At 38.4% G+C, this 14,922-nt stretch overlaps 1 protein-coding gene across 4 annotated transcripts in view; it reads left to right on the forward strand.

Moving 5' to 3' along the window:
• LOC111154514 (prolylcarboxypeptidase) overlaps window positions 1-14,922 on the forward strand; it is a 70,910-nt gene that overhangs the window by 3,878 nt on the left and 52,110 nt on the right. The window contains exon 1 of one of the 4 annotated variants that reach the window (XM_022514164.1): window positions 3,812-3,832. The exons of the other annotated variants lie outside the window; for them this stretch is intronic. The gene's annotated coding sequence lies outside the window, so the exon portion shown is untranslated. Of the gene's footprint in view, window positions 1-3,811; window positions 3,833-14,922 lie in introns of those variants that run through there. 4 annotated transcript variants of the gene reach the window in all.

Raw genomic sequence — 14,922 nt, forward strand, 5'->3', positions numbered from 1 at the left:
TTCTGTCTGGAATACCATTTCTCTTCTCCTCAAACTGATACCTGTATCCTAGCTGAAATGTCATCTCTTCTGTGAAGCCTTCTGGACTTTAGGGCAACTTAGTTTGTCTTTTATCACTCTGCGCGCTTACTATTTTCTGTGTGTACCCCATAGCTAGATAGTGCTCTCCAGTACCCAGAAGAGCCCATTAAAAAATATAAAGTACAAAATAAATACTTGTTGAGGGAGTGAATGAATGACTATCCAAAAAAAGCCTAAACAAAGCAAAGTCTACCATCATTTAATTGACACGTTATTTTTTATTCTTATTTTCGTTTTTTACTTCTCTTTTTCACTAATTTTTTTCCCCCTTCTTTCGAAGTCTTCAAATGTTGTTGCTGTAGTAGGAATACTTTTTTATTTGTTTTTTTTTATCTGAAGTAACTGAATCAGGAGACCCAACAAAGGATAGTACATCACTTGGTCACATCTAGGCTTTGGGTACATGTGTGATGCCAGAGTTTTAAGGGGCTCCTTGGAATCTATGGCTTGTGGTTACAAGGTTTCCCTTCTTCTCATTACTCTCCACCTCCCACCCTAGCCCCTCAGAATACAATGTGAGTCCTGAGGGCATTTTACTGTGTGATGTAGTAGGAAAAAAGAATGGGTCCTTTGAGGCTCTCTTTTTCCTCAGTGTTACTAGGAAACACTAGTGTTTCTAGTATTCTCTAGAGAAACAGAACCATAGAATGTGTCTCTCTGTCTGTCTATCCCTCTTTTCACAGAGATTGATTTATTTTAAGGAATTAGTTCTTATGATTATGGAGGCTTGGTAAGTTCAAAATCTACAGGGTAGGCTAGCAGGCTGGAGACCCAGAGAAGAGTTGCAGTTTGAGTCCAAAGAGAGTCTGCTTGCATAATTCCTTGACCTTAGGAGAGGTCTTACTTAGGAGAGGTCAGTCTTTTTTGCTCTTCAGGCTTTCACCTGGTTGGATGAGACCCATTCATATTATAGAGGGTAAATCTGCTTTACTCAGAGTCTGCTGATTTACATATAAATCTATCCAAAAAAACACCTTCATAGAAACATCCAGAATGTTTGACCAAATATATGGGCACTGTAGCCCAGCCAAGTTGACATGTAAAATTAACCATTATTTCTTCCAAGGTTGTTGTGAGGGTTAAATATAGTAACACATGAAAGCACAAGCATAGTGCCTGGGACATAGTAGGAACTTAAGGAACGTAATAGAGTAAATGCTGGTTTCTTCCCCATTCTGTCCTAAAACCACAGTCCCCATAGTGTTAGCATTTCAGATTGATGCAAATGCATGACAGTTGTGGTAATGTCTCTTTTAGAAACTTAATTGGTCAGTAATCTATACTCAACTATTCCTCTTTAACTAATGACCAGTGTTTATTCATCTTGACCCAGCATTAAGCTCATGGCCACTGACTTCTGCAAAGCCTTCCCACAGCTCCTTCCTTGTCTGCTATGAGGCAGTCACATCAGTGGGCTAAGCTGTTTCTACTGGTGTATATCCGTTATGGTTCTTTATTTCCTACTCCAGGTTCCCCTTTTCCACTCATGCCACAGTGGCCCTAATGTCTAGTAAAATCCTGATCTTTCTCCTCCTCCTCTCCTTTTTAATTTTTTCCCCTCTTCTCCACTTTTTATGACTGGTTCATCTATTGATGGCTTTCCCCTAAGGCCCAGAGTATATGTCACAAATATTATGCAACTTCTGAATTGATTTCTGTTTTTACTCCTAGAATCATTACCAGAAGGGGTCGTGGAGATCAGGTAGTCCACCCTTTAGATATGATGAGGTAACTTTGATCTAAATTATGAAGAGTCAGGAACTTGATAGAGATTGATTACTATACACGTTTGAGAGCAAATTATATTTCTTCCATTAGCTGAGGAACTTCAGACAGGTTACTCTGAGCATCTCTTTTTATAATCAGCAAGATGTCTGGGATAATTATACTGTTCATCTCACAGATTTGTTGTGACATGAGCTAGTATGTAAAGGACTTAATAGCACAGTTTATATATTGTTTCACTCAATAAATGATAAATATTTTTATTTTATCTTGAGGTTTCTTAATATATATGGCTTTAACTTACCCCCTCTCCACACAGAATAAAATATTCAAATCATCACTTATCATACCTAAAATAGTTACTCTGGAAAATATGAAAATCTATATGAACTCTTTTCAGTTACATAAATAGTATATATATTTCTTTTTATCAGTGGATTATAGTTTAATATACTTGTAAATAAGGCAAAGAAATGCTCCAGTCTGGAAATTGCACATGTCACTTCCTTTCATAATTCTTTGAACCATACTGGTTATATTGCTGCATCTAAGGACAGGGTGGGGAGACAAAAAATACTCACTTTGGAGATCCTAGAAGGAGACAACAACACTAATGACTACAATACTCAGTCTCTTATTCACCCACCCATCCACCTACTCAGTGTTCATCCAATTCCTTTTATATGTCAGGCACTGGACTAGGTCCCAGGAAGGCAGAGATGATTACATCCTGGTGGAATTCCCATACTTCTTGGCCATTCCAGTCATACATACTCAAGCTTGTATCTGAAAAATATGAAAGAGGACTGACAAAATGTGTAATGTCTTGGCATCGTGTGGCTGCATTTGCAGATTGCTTCAAAAAATCCCTGAAGTTGGCACTCCTAGATGGCTCAGTGGTTAAGCATCTGCCTTTGGCTTGGGTCGTGATCCTGGGGTCCTGGGATCAAGTCCCTTCTCAGCAGAGAGCCTGCTTCTCCCTCTCGCTTTTTTGCTCCCTCTGCTTGTGCTCTCTGTCTGTATCTCCTCTGTCAGATAAATAAATGAATAAATAAATCTTAAACAAAAAAAATCCCTGAAGTGAGGCTGGTCTACTTAATATTTTCTTGCTCAACTTAATCATTACCGTGATAGTTCGTTCACTGACCTGATGTGTATATATACATTGAAGCATGTGATTAATAAAGGAATTTATTTATTCGTACTGTCACTCAGTATTTAAAATAATAGTTTTGCCTGTCTTTTTCATAATGAAACAAAATTGATACAGAGCTTTATGTAAAAAATCTGAAGTGTGCTTTGTAAGTGTCCATCAAAAGTAAACTTTTGCATTGACAATGTGTTTGTTATTGGTGAGTTATAAAAATCTTTTTTTTTATATCTTTTTTTTAAACTATTTATTTATTTGACAGAGAGAGAGAGAGAGAGAGATCACTCATAGGCAGAGAGGGCAGAGAGAGAGGGGGAAAGCAGGTTTCCTGCTGAGCAGAGAGCCCCATGAGGGGCTCGATCCCAGGACCCTGAGATCATGACCTGAGCCAAAGGCAGAGGCTTAACCCACAGAGCCACCCAGGCCCCCCTTTTTTATATCTTTTTTATTCTGGTTCACAATTTAAGAAAAGTCTTCGTTGTTGTTTATGAGCAGTGAATGAGTAAACATTTATTGATTGTCTTATCAGGGCCAGGTATTATTTTAAACTCATTTACACAATCATTTTTAAAAATAGATGATTTAATTGAGGTTCATAGAGGTTAAGTGACTTGATCCAGCTATTGAGGGACAATATATTTTAATCTTTTGCTTCCAAGATCTATGATCTTTCATTCAGCTGACATCATGATGCCTCTGTTTTCAAAACTGATGTCTCTGTGTCTATTATATTCCACATTCAGTTTTAAAAACAATACTGTGAGGTAGATATTATGCTTATTTTTAGAAGTGAATCTATCAAGCTTCAGAAGGATCAAAGGAAGAAACATCTACAATATCCCATTTGTAAATCTCCTGCTTTCTCAATCCCAAATTGTAAGTAATTTGTGGTACATCCATAAAATGAAATATTATTATGCCTTAAAAATGATGGTCTTGAAGTATATCTGGTAATGTGAGAAATGTTCTTGAATTAATGTTAAATGAAAAAAGCAAAATAGAAAACTTGAACATACAAATGTTTCCAAATTCAAACAATTGAAAAATTCCAAATTGAAAAAAACAAATTCCAAATTAAAAAATTCCAAATTGAAAAAAAAATGAGCATTCAAAATTCCAAACTGAAAAAAAAACCCTTTTTTTGTTAAGTTTTTACTCTTTGCAAGGCACTCTTGTAGGCCATCGGGGAAGAGCGTTCAAGGCATAGGGAAAAGCAAGTACAAGAGCCTGAAGGTAGATATTTGTCTGGCAGGAACAGCTAAAAGGAGGCCAACCAATATGGCTGGAAGGACCCGAGGAGAGGGTAGCAGGGGGTGAAGACTGAGGAGGAAAGAACAGAAACACTCCTCTAGCAGAAAAGGAAAGTAAATGGACTAGAGAATTAATAGTTTGATTATAGCCAGCTTTGAAGTCTCATTCATTTTAATAAGATTATTTGATAGGCTGTATGTTTCTCTAGCTACATTTACTTCCTTGGGTATGAATGAGAAGTTGGTGGAGAGTTCTTTTTTTTTTTTAAAGATTTTATTTATTTATTTGACAGAGATCACAAGTAGGCAGAGAGAGGAGGGAAGCAGGCTCCCCGCTGAGCAGAGAGCCCGATGCAGGGCTTGATCCCAGGACCCTGAGATCATGACCTGAGCCGAAGGCAGAGGCTTTAACCCACTGAGCCACCCAGGCGCCCCTGGAGAGTTCTTTTTTAACCATTTGCCAAATCAGTGAGAGAGAAAGACATGGGATTTGAGGGACACATGCAAGGGAGTAATTTATTCATTGACCATGAAATTTAAGCCAAGTAAGGAAAGGAGTGAGGATGGGGTGAAGGACAGTGAAAGGTGGATTATGTGAGGTTGAAGGTCCTTCTTGCTTCCTGCAGTTAGCCCTTGACTGCATTCCCCTGGGGCACTTCAATCACCTCTTCTCCTCAGAGCCTGCAATAATTTCTAATTGTTTGCTTTTTTATTTTTTTAAAGACTTTATTTATTTGAGAGAGAGTGAGAGAGTGTACAAGTATGGGAGGGGCAAGGGGAGTGGGAGAAGGTCAAGCAGACTCCCACTGAGCAGGGAGCCAGATGCCAGGCCCTGTCCTAGGACTCTTGAGATCATGACCTGAGCCCAAGGCAAACACTTAACAGACTGAGCTACCCAGGCACCCCAGCTGATTGTTTGCTTTATTCAGAACAAAATCCTGTATCATTCAAGGCCTTCCACCGTGTGACCCCCAACCCACCTTTCCAGTGTGCTAATCTATTCTTCACACATGCTCATTCTTTTCCTGTTTCTATGCTTTAGCCCACATTGTTCCTTTTGCCTGGAATACCTCTCCCAATGCCCTTAACCTCCTTTATCAATCTTACCCTTTTTAAAAAACCCCATCTCAGACACTGCCTTCTCCATGAGGTATTTCCTAATCTCCTGGAATGTGTGGGATCAGTCAGATTTATCTTTGTACTTCTCTCATGGCACTCTCATGTTTTATTCTAGCCTTGTGTTAAAATCTTTTGTATCCTTATTTTACTCCCTTTTTAAAGCAGGAACTCTGTCTTGTAAGTTATCATACTCCATAGCATACTGCCCATAGGTTTTAGATAGTTTTTATAGTTCTAGAGTATCATCATTACAAATGTTTGTTGAATCTGTTCTCCTTTACTGCTTCCCTCTACATTGAAATAAGGAAGGGGTGTGTGTGTAAATAGGGAAGGAAATGGCATGGAGACTTTATTTTCAACTGTCCTTAAAATCCTTTTGGGAAACAATGTAGAATGCCAGGCAAATAAAAGCAGGCCCACTTATTCGCATTCTCTTATTCTGATGATCTATCTGGAAGCTGTAGCTAGTTATCTGAACTGACCCTTCTCCCCACACATGTACAGAGAAAGAATCATGGGAGGGAGTGTGGCAAAGTTTGCTCTCTGTTTTGTGTCTGGGTGAGGGCCAGGGAAAGGATAAATAATGAAGATAATTAGGAAAAATGTCCCCTTAAAGCCTACTTCTGTGGCAGTTGTGTACTTCCCATATTTACTAGAGACCTAAGGTAAAGGCAGTACTTATTATGATTCATTTGCAAAAAGAAGCCAGTTAACTATGTGTGTTTGTAAATCCTTACTTTCTGTTACGTATTTGTCAGTTCTGAGTTGTCACACAGTGCTGCAGCTGGAGAGGATCAACTGTCCTGTCTCTCTGAAGTTCATGATGTTCTTTCTTTCCGTTTATGTTGTGGGGATGCATGCATGGGTTAGGATAAGGCTGATTTATTAATAAGTCAGATTTCTTTAGGAGCTTTCCCTGAATAGCTTTGCAAGTTGGTTATATGGTACAATGAAGTATCATTCTATTACAGTAGATATAATATCTGACATATAGTAAAGTAGCACAGTATTCATCCAGAAATATTTATTTAACTCTTCCCATGTGCCATACGCTATGTTAATAGCTGGGGATAAGTGGAAATCAAAGATAGACTTCATGAAGTTTACAGTTTAGTGGGAAAGAACATAGTGATAAGTAATTACAAGTGTGACAACGTGTGCTCTAAGGAAGTAGATTGTTGTGGGATCTACAATGGAGTCCTGAGTCTTGTGTATCAGAGAAACCTTTAAAAAAAAAAAAAATATTTTGTTTATTTATTTGAGAGAGTGAGAGAGAGCACAAGAAGGGGGGAGGGTCGGAGGGAGAAGCAGACTTCCCACCGAGCAGGGAGCCTGATGTGGGACTCAATCCAGGGCTCCAGGATCCTGACCCGAGGCGAAGGCAGCTGCTCAACTGACTGAGCCACCCAAGCGCCGGTGTATTAGAGAATCCTGGCAGCAATGGTGTCAAAGCAAAGACTGGGAATTTTAATAGGAGTAACCAGGAGAAGGGAGATAATCGAGATTTCTGCCCAGGTAGAGAGTGTATCTTAAGGTAGGAAAGAGAAGTCCATATTGGAGGAACTGAAAGGTCAGTAATACTGGGACAGGGGGTCAGACTCTTAGGAGGCAAGAGGTGGGCTATGAAGTCAGTATTATTACTATTTCCGTTGGCACAAGCATGGTACAGGTATTCCTTTCTGAATTTTTCATTGACTTCAAGAACTTAACTTGGTGTTGAAGTGGTATGGGGCAAAGCACTGCTCTGCTGACCAGAATAAATGCATCCACCTTGTAACAGGTACAGCCTAAGTGCTCTTAATATATTTATCTTCTACCCTGCAAGGAGGTACTACACCTTCTTTATAGAGAAAGAAAGGGCTCAGAGGTAAAGTGATATATCCATGATCACATAGTTCATAAGTGATAATGCCAGGATTTAAACTAAGCCCTGTTGACATCAGAGCCTTTGATCTATGTTGCTTCTGTGTTAGCTCTATTTCTGGAATAGATATAAGATTGTGTAATTCATGGCCTAAATTAGAGATAGTGTGGAAGTCACATTTGTTAAGGAAATCCAGATTAGACCGTAATAAAGTTGAATCAAGAGGAATCTCAATTCTCTAGCACCACGCTGGATAATTTTGGAGAGTAAAAAAAATCGTAATGGAGGTTTTAACAATACAGAACTTTATTCTGACTTGGTTTTCGTGTTACAAAAAGAAAATCTTAAATGAATGCTCTTTAAATAAATGAACCATGTTAACAGCAAAAAGGAGCTATGAAACCTTCCAAGACACAGACTATTAGGTATTTTTGGAGGGCTCTGTAATTCTAGAGTAAAGGATGTTAAGAGACCTCCATTGATGACCCCAAAAGGTACTCTCCAAGAAATAAGGGAAGAGACTAAACTGGTTGTGGGGCAGGAGTGAGATCATTAGTTTAGAAATTGTTCCCTTAAGTTTGGTGCTTAGTGTAGTTCACCGTAGTTCCATTAGGGAATCCTCGTTTTTAAGCTTTCCCAACAATCTGCGTACAAAATTTGGCTTGGAATAAGTTAAAGTTCATGTAAATATTGCTTATCTATACTGCATGAATTAGTCACTGCTATATATTTATCTTCTATTCCATTTGAATGTTCCTTTTTTGTCTACCAACTCAAAGGAACAGAATCACCATTTGGCACTTTGGTTTTGAAAGTCTACCTTGATTAGAAAGTCAAGTTCAGGTAACAATTCCTGTATATTTTGTTTTCTCTGAAAGCCTGGATAATGGTCTCATCTTTTTTTTTTTTTTTTTTTTTTTAAGATTAAAAAAAATATTTAGAAAAGGAGTGAGAAAGAGAGTGCATGTGAGTATGAGAGAACCAGTGAAAGGAGGGTCAGAGAGAGAGTCAGAAGCAGGCTCCCTGTGTGGGGCTCCATCCCAGGACCCTGAGATCATGACCCAAGCAGAAATCAAGAGTTGGATGTTCAGCCCACTGAGCCAAGCGAGTGCCCCTAGTGGTCTTATCTTTAAGCATGGTGCTTAGAATGATAGTATTCTCCTATTTAATAAAGTATTATCATTTTAAAGGATATTAAACTGAAAATTTAAACTAAATCTCTTTAACTACTTTTAGGAGAAACCTGGATATTTGAGCCATGATTGTAATTATATTATTCTGACCCCCAAGAGGAAATAAGTAGTCCTTTGAGATGTGGATTCATAATCTTCAGCATATGGAGTGATGAAAGTGATGCTACAGATTATTTTAAAATTCTTTAGAAATAAAATTTTCAATCACCTTTTATTTTTGCGATATATACCTTTCCTCAGAGCTTACATAATTCATGTAGTGATGAATGAGTAACTAAAGGTATATTGCACTGTCACAGTACTGGATAGAAAGTCAGAAGCAAAAACCTATCACACGTATCAGGCCACATGGTATTTAGTATGTTGGAGACTTTCACTGTCACCAAGTCATTGCCTTGTTGCTGTTTTCAGTTCCATGATAACTGCAAATTTTTAAAAAATTTTGCTTTGCCAGATCATACTGTTCTAAACAAAAAGTTGGAACAAATTGCTAAAGTTTGTTTGTTTTTTTGTTTTTTTGTTTTTTTGCTGAAGTTTTATATCACTGAGGTATCTGGGTGGCTCAGTTGGTTAAGTAACCAACTCTTGATTTTGGCTCAGATCCTGATCTCAGGGTGGTTATGCGCATCCTTGCCTCAGGCTCTGTGTTCAGACTGAGTCCTCCAAAGAGTCTTTCTCCCTCTGCCCCTCCCCCACCTGCACTCTTGTGTTTGTGTGTGTGCATGCGTGTACATATGTTCTCTCTCTCTCAAGTAAATGAAATGTTTTTAAGAAATGTTTTATATGACAATTTATTCCTCATAAGTAGTACTATTAAATATATACCATTGTGTATGTTTGTGCATGTATTTGGCAGTGGTTTCAGATTTGGGAGGTGCATGCTAATAAAACATGCTCTACAAAATACACTGTAATACACCAAGCTCTCACTTCCTTCAGGACCTTGCTAGATACTTGCATGCATGTATTATCCAACTTAATCATCATAAGACCTCTCTGAGGGGTGCCCTGGGTGGATCAGTTAAACGTCTGAATCTTGATCCCAGCTCAGGTCTGAGAGCACCACTTAGGGTGGTGAAATTCAGGCCCTGAGCTGGGCACCAAGCCGAGGGTGTGGAGCCTACTTTAAAAAAAAAAAAAAAAGATCTCTGAGATAGGTACAATTTTTTTTCATTTTATGTGTAAGAAAACAAGCCCACAGACATGAAGTAACGTATTCAAATGCCAATAGCTCTAATAGATGGCAGAATTGGCGTTCAGACTCAGATCTGTCTGCAAATTCCTTGCTCTTTTCGCTACCTTATAGAACATTCGCTTGTGGTTTTTAGGAGAGAAAAAAACAAAGTTTTTGAAAGATACCCTTGGTACTGATCCGATTTTATTAGTGCAAAGGTGTGTGTGTGTGTGTGCGTGTGCCCAAACCTTGACACTGGTATTTTTGATAAGTTTTCCTGATGGCTTATGACTAGAATGTTTGGCCAACATCATTGTGATTTAATAACCTAATTTAAACAAGGAACTACAACCCAAACAATGACTCTGATTCAGCCGATAGGAAAGTGAGGAAGTACTTGTTATCATTTGTCAGTGAATTCTTATTTTTATGCAGTTTGAACCATGGGTCACACTGCAGACACTATCCTTTAAAACTGCCGGAAACCTCTGTCACTTCCAGAGCACTGATGGCCTCTTCCTTTGAGGGAGCAGCTCATACAACAATTTCGGAAAGCAGTGGTGATGACTCCCTTCTCCTTGGCCTAGGCGGCTTCCTTTCTCTTAAACAATTGGCTTTAAATGACAATGGTGTGGCTACTGCAGACCAAAACAGGCTCTCTGTTTGCCTTTTTATGTAGTTTGATTTCTAGAAAATGACCATAGTTTAAGAGAGAAGGTAATTAATATGTGCGGACCACCTCTCCATGATCTCTTCGAGGGCAGCAATGTTGAGTCTCCTACATCTGTGGATCTGGGTGGCTGCAGTACCAAGCTTTGTACATGTGGAGCTATACTGATAGAATGACACCACATGTAATGTTCTGTGTTATTGAAAACATTAAATGCAAATATCCAACTTTAGACAAGGTATAAAAGAGCCTATTGCTGTTACTTACATACCCCCAGTGTTTTGGTTCATATATGAAGAATTTGAGTGTAACATGGTGAAATGAATGTTAGCTAAGATGCCAGGGAAGTTACTCTCCAAAAAATATGGATCTTGGTTTTTTAAAGATTTCCAGAAGGCGTTTTTTTTTTTTTTTTTTTAAGATTTTATTTATTTATTTGACACAGAGAGAGAGAGGTCACAAGTAAGCAGAGAGGCAGGCAGAGCGAGAGGGGGAAGCAGGCTCCCTGCTGAGCAGAGAGCCCGATGCGGGCCTCGATCCCAGGACCCTGAGATCAGGCCCTGAGCCGAAGGCAGAGGCTTAACCCACTGAGCCACCTGGCGCCCATCCAGAAGGCGTTTTTGCAGTTAAATTGTGTAATATTGCCAAACCCTTTTATTAGGTTGAATTTATAGTCATTTATCTGTAATCTCTGTTCCCTAGATGACCTTTCTCCATTTCACATTCTAGACAAGCATATACATACGTTTACTCTCGCCTTTTGGTCTTCCTCTGAAGATTTATTCTTTAAATACTTCTTGAATCTTCAAGGCATCTAGCCTGTTTAGCACTTGCTTGTTCCCTTCTGTTAAAAAATATTCCCCTCCAGGGAGCTCTTCTTTGTTAATTGGAAAAGTAGTGAGGTCTTCTGTTGTTCTTTTGCTCCTATTTCACACTCCCAGTTAATTCACTGTCCTTGTTTCATCTTTGCTTACACATATCTAAGATGTGAAGACAACTCTAGTTGATTTGTGAATTACATGTACTTCATTTTTAAATTCCAAACTGCCTCACCCCATGCCTCCCAGGATATTTTGATTACCCTATCCATTGTTCAGCTTGTATAGGCTTAGACAAAACAAATGAATTTTAGGATCAGCCTTTAAAAACATAATCAGAGAAATAACCCTGCTAGAAAAGAATCTCTAATATTTATTGTATATTGTTATTTCTTATTGACACTGTGTGCCAGGCATTACACATTGGTCATTTCATTGTTTTGTACATTCTGTGTTGGAATGTGGCTCATACAGTACGGGTATCTCTCTGCTTGGGATGGTTTATCTTCATCCTTTCTCTGCCTAGCACTCCTGTCCATCTTTCACGGCTCAGGTCTTACATCACCTCTGTGAAACTTTATGGGGCTGCTTTGTTTTTCTTCCCAAGCTGTGTATTGACTAATATCCCCTTTGTGCCTTCTGCTGTACTTTATAAATACTTCTTTTGTACTACTACTCTAGATTGCAGTGATTTGTTTATATGTTGGTCTCTGTATTAGTATGTGAGCAGGCTGAAACTGCTAGGATTACACCTATCAGTGTATCCACAGTGTATACCCTCAACAGTTGTTTAAATGAGTAATTGGCCCAAGCTGAGGTGATTATTCCCTTTTCTGAATGCTGTTAACACTTGCTTTTATTATATTTTGCCTACTACTACCAATAAGGCATACACATTGCCCAATTAGAACAGAAGCTGGTCATTGAGCTAAGGCCTCTTACAGTGTCATGGGTTAGTTCTTTAGGCCTGAGGTCTGGAAAAAGAACTGGGACAGTGGGACAGGTGGGCACAGAGTGGACGTGGGCATCACTCAATGTGCTGAGATAATTATTTGATAACTGGTATAGAGGGATTTCAGTATTTAACTGGCTGAGTATCAGACTTGGTTCTTCCAAGTAGGGAGTGCCTTAAGAATAGGATGCTGCTTAAACTGGTTAATATCCCTCATATGGATAGGTGCAACTGGGAGGTATGGGTGTTCAAAGCAAGTTAAACTTTTTTTTTTTTTTTAAAGATTTTTTTTTTTTATTTGACAGACAGATCACAAGTAGGCAGAGAGGCAGGCAGAGAGAGAGGAGGAGGAGGCAGGCTCCCCGCTGAGCAGAGAGCCCGAATGCGGGCCTCGATCCCAGGACCCTGAGATCATGACCCGAGCCTAAGGCAGAGGCTTTAACCACTGAGCCACCCAGGCGCGCCTTAAACTTTTATTAAAAATATTAATGTCATTACATAACACTCCCTTCTAAAACTCCTTTGGTTTTTTTTCACATTTCTGTTAATGGCACTAATTTCCTCCTGGTCACCCAGGATTACAGTATTTTAGAGTCATCTGTTCCTTCACTTTCACCTCTATACCGAAGTCCAATTAACCACCAAGACTTCCATGATTCCTTCCTACTTTATGACCCTTCCTTTGCATTTCCAGGGTTACTAGCTTTTATAAACCTACACAATTCCAAGCTAAACTATTACAATAGCCTCTTCAGTCCCTTTGTTCTGTTAGTCTGAGGCCAGGCCAGCTGGCAACTATGGTTTTTTTCTCCCCTTTTCTTTCCCAATCCAGGCCTTTCCTGGGCCCTGCTTAAACCCCACCTCCTCAGGGAAACCTTCCTCAACTGACCCAGCCTAGTATGAACTATCCTTCCGCTGGTACTTATTGTCTGTAACTTTTGTTAACTATATATTAACTTTGTGAAATGGCTCTTGTTGCCTGAACTGTAATTACATCTTAGAATATGATTTAATGGGTAGTTGTCTCTCAAGTGGAAAGCATACATGCCCTAGAATTAATATCCTTACAGGGTCATAATGATTCAGGACATTAAGAGTTTTAAAATTTCCTGATTGACATAATTTAAAATTCTGTAGCCAGGTTGCTGAATAGCAGGTAATTTTCTTAGAAAGAAATGCTGACTGTGACCCACTAACTTTAGTTTATAACCATGAATGGATCACATCCTCCTTCTTATGGAACACTAATCCTAGACTATGTGGATCCTATAAAGATGAATGTTTCTCATATAATGGAGAGGTAAAGCCTGGAATGCAAAAATCTTTACTATAGGGTGAATGTAAAGTATTGCAATAGATAGATAGATAGATATAGATATCTGTATATATAGCACAAGATTTCAGAGGAGGGAGAATTGCTTGGTGAAAACTACTTCTTAGTGCAGGAAGATGATTGTTTAGGGGCAGAGGCAATTGGTATCTCTTAACAGTCTTAGAAATTTTCCCTCGATGGTTAAATCATTCCTTTCAGAATTTTTTTTTTGTTTGTGTGTGTGTGTGTGTGTGTGTGCTTTATTATTACCATTCTTTTTTTATTTTTTTTGCAAGAGCACATAGGAATAATATATTCTTGTCCATTTTCTTTATTTCAGTTCTAGTACAATTAGCATACAGTGTTATATTAGTTTCAGGTGTGTACAGTTTTAGATTTCAGGTGATTCAACATTTCTATAAATTACTCAGTGCCCATCACAGTAAGTGTACTCTTAATTTCCTTCACCTCTTTTCACCCATCCCCCCCCCACCTCCTCATTGGTGACCATCAGTTTGTTCTCTGTATTTAAGAGTCTGTTTTCTTGATTGCCTCTTTTTTCTTTGTTCATTGTTTTTTTTCTTAAATTCTGCATATGAATGAAATCATATGGTATTGGTTTTTCTCTGACTTATTTCACTTAGCATTGTATTTTCTAGATGCATCCATATTGTTGCAAATGACAAGAGTTCATTCTTGTTTTTCTGGCTGAGTAATATTCCATTGTATATAAATACCACCTCTTCTTTATCCATTTATCTATCCACAGACACTTGGGTTGCTTCCAGAATTTGGCTGTAGTAAATAATGCTACTAAAAACATCGGGGTGTATACATCTTTTCGAATTAGTGTTTTCATATTCTTTGGGTAAATACTCAGTAATGGAATTACTGGATCATATAGTAATTCTACTGTTAATTTTTTTAGGACCCTTCATACTGTTTCTCATAGTAGGCACACCAGTTTGCATTCCCACCAACAGTGCACAAGGGTTTCTTTTTCTCCGTGTGCTCACCATTACTTGTTTCTTGTGTTTTTGATTTTAGCCATTCTGATGGGTATGAGGTGATACCTCATTGTGGTCTTGATTTGCATTTCCCTGATGATGAGTGATACTGAGCATCTTTTCATGTGTCTGTTGGTCATTGAGATGTCTTTTTTGGAGAAATGTCTGTTCATGTCTTCTGTCCATTTTTTAATAGTATTATTCGTTTTCTGGGTGTTGAGATGTATACTTTGGATACTAACTCTTTATTGGATATGTCATTTTCAGGTGTCTTCTTCCATTCAGTAGTTTGCCTTTTAGTTTTGTTGATTGTTTCCTTTGCTATGAAGAAGCTTTTTATTTTTATGTAGTCCCAGTAGTTTATTTTTGCTTTTGTTCCCTTTGCCATAGGAGACAAATCTAGAAGGATGTTTCTATTACCAATGTCAGAAATTACTGCCTGTGCTTTCTTTTAGGGTTTTTATGGTTTTAGGTTTCATGTTTAGGTCTTTCATTCATTTTGAGTATATTTTTGTGTATGGGCTAAGAAAGTCCAGTTTCATTCTTTTGCATGTAGCTGTCCAGTTTTCCCATCAGCATTTTTTTAAAAGATCTTATTGAATTGACA

Source organism: Enhydra lutris, unplaced genomic scaffold (assembly GCF_002288905.1).
Source record: "Enhydra lutris kenyoni isolate GAN:26980312 unplaced genomic scaffold, ASM228890v2 scaffoldscaffold37, whole genome shotgun sequence".
Classification (NCBI taxonomy): domain Eukaryota; kingdom Metazoa; phylum Chordata; class Mammalia; order Carnivora; family Mustelidae; genus Enhydra; species Enhydra lutris.